We start from the raw sequence: 4,115 nt of genomic DNA on the forward strand, positions 1-4,115 counted from the left end.
AGAGCCAAATACAAATAAAGCACAGAAAATTAATTGAATTAAAAAAGTTCTGACATAATTCTTCCACGTTATATGTAATCATAGGAAGAATCATTGCAATAATTACCCAAAGTAATATTAAAGGTAACAAAAGAGATGTTTGGTCTTAAATGTAAATTCAAATGTACAGTATATCCATAATAATAGATCAAAGCGAAAGTGTATCTGCAATTTCTAACAGTAATAAACATGTTAGCTAGCAAATACTGTATTCTTCAATGAAATAAGAAAGCAGATCAAGGATAAAATGTTGGATAGTCTTATCAACCAGGCCACCTTTCCGGACAGTTCTTCAGGGTAGTGTTCTACACATGTAACTGAACTGTTTGTTATTATTCTAAAGCCAGTACTTTATTTGCAGTCTGCACATCAAAATGTAACAAATAATTATTCATCAGGACTGGTAGGAATACCAAGTATTATTTCACAACTGCCACTATGTGTTTCTTCTTCTCTGACACAATTGATACAGATCCAGGCTTGCTATGTTTGAGACGATTCACCTCCTTCCATCGGCGAGCTTCCTTCATGATGCGCTGTTCCTGGATCTGGCTGTAGATAGATTTTGGTAGATGCCCGTGACGAGCAGTGCGTTTTATATGAGGATGATGTTGAAATTTCTCCTTCAACTTCTGGTTATAATCTTTGGCTGCTTTTTCTCGTGATGTAAGCACACCCAATTTTTCAGAAGCATTAGCTTTCCATAGACGAATGTTCATTTCATCAGATCCACACATAATATATTTGCTGTCAGAAGTCCATTTTACACAGATAACATGTTGCATTCTCTTTGTGTGATAGACTTCCCTGCTTCTACTTTTGTCCACAGGAAAGATACGAATAGATTTATCAAAACTAGCAGACACAAACTCTTTCCCAGTGGGAGAATAATCCACATCAAGCACCGCAGATACGTGATCCATATGTACCATTACAGGAGTGTCCAGTGCACGCATATCAAAAGTATACAAGTTGTAATCTTCATTTGCTGCAGTAAAAATGAAAGCTTCCATAGGGTTCCAACAAATTGTATTTGTTCTCATATCTAAGATGACCTTTTTCAGGGGAGTAGACTGCCTCATATCATATAGTACTATATTCCTGTCAGAAGCACAACTTCCCAAGAGAAATGTCTCAATTGGGTTAAATTTAATTCGACACTACTTATACTGTCGAATCCCCAGGTCATTGAACATACAGGACTTGTTCTTTGTTCATCCCAAATGTCGACTTGCTGTCCACATGTGGCAAAAACAGCTTCTTTCCAGTGATGATCAATTCCCGTATACACTGTCTTTCCTAATATTGTATGCAATGGCTCCTCCTCTTCTCCATAGCTTGGTCCATCCATTTTCCACTGCTTCACAGTTTTGTCATCACCAACAGTAAAAAAAGAAGTCCCACAAAAGCGAGTACATATTCCTCGTACAAAACCTTCATGTGCTTGTATTATACGGTTACATTTTCGTTTAGTCAGTTCCAAATTCTAACCTCTCCATCACATGCCCCAGACAGGACAGTAGCCAGGCTCTTTGGATGCTTTGCCAAGCAATTGACTCCATCTCGGTGACCATCCAGAGAAGCAAGGAATGGTTTTGCAAATACCAGTTCCAGTTTGGTAGCATTTAAAGCTCTTACGTATTCTCGTGGGACCTCAAAAGGATGTAAGGTAGGATCATAGTTTCTTGGAACTCTTTGTAAGTCCAGCTTGGTTTCGTGGACATAGTTGTCCGGGTTCCGGCTCAACATCTTCACCTTCATTTTGGCGGCTAGTTATCCCAGACCACCCAAGCCTTTCCTCACCTCAATTTTTTTCTAATGTCCTTTATGATTTTGACTTTAACCTATATTTGACTATATAAAGAATGTTTTGTAATTTTAAATTGCTGCAAATTTCACAAATTTCCTTTTGTTATTAATTTTTACCTTCATTCCATTTTAGTCAGGGAACATACTTTTTATGATTCTAATACTTTTAAAATTAGAGAGGGTTTTGGGCTTTTGTTTCGTTGTTTGTTTTTGCCTAACATATGGCTTATGCTGGAGAATGTTCCAGAATTACGTAGAGTTCTATATCTGTTGGTTAAATCCAGTTGATATAGAATGTTGTTTAAGTTTTCTGTTTCCTAGTGGTTTTCCAACTAGTTTTTTATCTATTACTGAAATTGTGATATTCAAGTCTAAATATTATTACAAAATTATCCCTTTCACTTTTAAGTTATGTTTTTGCTTTATGTGTTTTTGATCTATGCTCTTAGGTATATCTGTGTTTATCAGTGTAGTGTCTCCCTGGTGGATTGAAAATTTTATGATATTAAGCATCCTTCTTTTATTAATTATTTTTATTTTATGATCTCTTTTTTTATGGTATTAGTTTACCTACTCCTTTGGTTACTATTTGCATGGTACCTTTTTCCCCATAGTTTTACTTTTAACCCATTTGTGCCCTTGAATGTAAAATGTATCTCTTTTAGGTAGTATACAGTTATATGTTTTTTATCCATTGTATCAATTTCTATCTTTTGATTAATGCATTTAATTCATTTATGCTTAATGTACTTCCTGATGAGGAAGGATTTATATTTTCTGTTCTCTTTGCTTCTATGTGTCTTATGTATTTTGTTCATCTATTGCTCCATAATAGATATATTCTTGTGCACTCTTTTAATATTCTAGTTGTTGGGATACCAGGGTGATTCAGTTAGTAAGTGTCTGTCTTCAGCTCAGGTTATGATCCCAGGGTCCTGGGATTGAGTCCTGCATCAGGCCCTTGCTCAGTGGGGAGCCTGCTTTTCTCTCTGCCTGACACTGTCTTGCTTTCTCTCTTTCTCACAAATAAATAAAATATTTTAAGAGAAAATTTCTAGTTTATTTTAGCACATATTTTTAATTAATTTTCTTGTCCTCATCCAGATGACTACAATTTACATTTTAAATATTCTTTATTTAAACAATATATAAGAAATTTTACCACCTGTGAAGAGCTAACATTCCTGTTTATCTGTATCATATTTTTTGTTGTTGTTGAAAAAGACATTTTAAATAATATAATATGGCAACACTGGGAACTAGATTACCATATATTTAAGTTATTGTTGCTGTTCTTTGACTGTTTAATGACTTTCCTGGTCTCATTCTTTAAAGTTCAATTTTTTCATATGATGTCTCTGAAGTTTCTGCTTTGTTAGATTAATGGGAAGTAGATGATTGGATAGCAGTTGCACCAATGAGTTTTGTACTCTTTGTTATGAGGCCGTGTATATGTGTTTGTGAATACCTTTAATGCTCTGGAAGTTTACAACTCTGCTTAACTTTCCTTTTCAGCTTGTACAGAGACTCAAGGTCAGCCAGACATGAGATAAAAAAGTTTTTAGGTCTTTCCTGCGCATACACATCACCTTGTGGATTCCCAGGATTATATCATAACTACTCAAAACCCTCTATGGTCATCCAATTTCCAAAATTTTTCTTTTAAATTTATTGGAAGAATTTTGTTTGCCATCTCATGCAACTTTACTACTAAGCAAACACTACTGATTTTTTGTTCAACAATTAATTGAGCAGTGAGCAAACTCAGTGAGCAAACACTTAGTCAAGTCAAATAAATACAAGCCCGTGAATGAAATTTTCCTGGGAACTACAAGGACGGTCAAATAGTGAAAAAAATCTGGGAATGGGGCATTTAGTGGAGCTCCAAACCCATTTTACTCCCTTGTGACTTATATATTGCTGATTTTCCTAACTACTAGAGAACTAGTGAGGGGGATATATAAATAGGGCAAATTAAAATGACACAAAGCCCATTGTTTTTACCAAGATCTAGACATTTTTCTTTAATAAATGATCATGTTGTTGCAAGCCTTTGGTTGACTTCCAGAATTCTGAAAAATTGAAAATGACCATTCAGCCTGTGTTGTCATCAGTTTTATAATGGAGTGGAGTTACAGAGGTCCTTATTCTGTCATTTCAGAAGGGCTCCCTATTATATTTTATTTATAGTTTTAATGTTGTTCAACTTGGGACAGATGTGAATGAGGTCATACCCTGGGAAACAGTGGTCACCTGTTGCTTATATA

At 35.1% G+C, this 4,115-nt stretch overlaps 1 pseudogene; it reads right to left on the minus strand.

Annotated features, from left to right (window-relative positions):
• Positions 1-448: 448 nt before the first annotated feature.
• Positions 449-1,800, minus strand: LOC116638000 (annotated as a pseudogene).
• Between the last annotated feature and the right edge of the window lie 2,315 nt (positions 1,801-4,115).

This window comes from Phoca vitulina, unplaced genomic scaffold (genome assembly GCF_004348235.1).
Source record: "Phoca vitulina isolate PV1807 unplaced genomic scaffold, GSC_HSeal_1.0 scaffold15, whole genome shotgun sequence".
Lineage (NCBI taxonomy): Eukaryota > Metazoa > Chordata > Mammalia > Carnivora > Phocidae > Phoca > Phoca vitulina.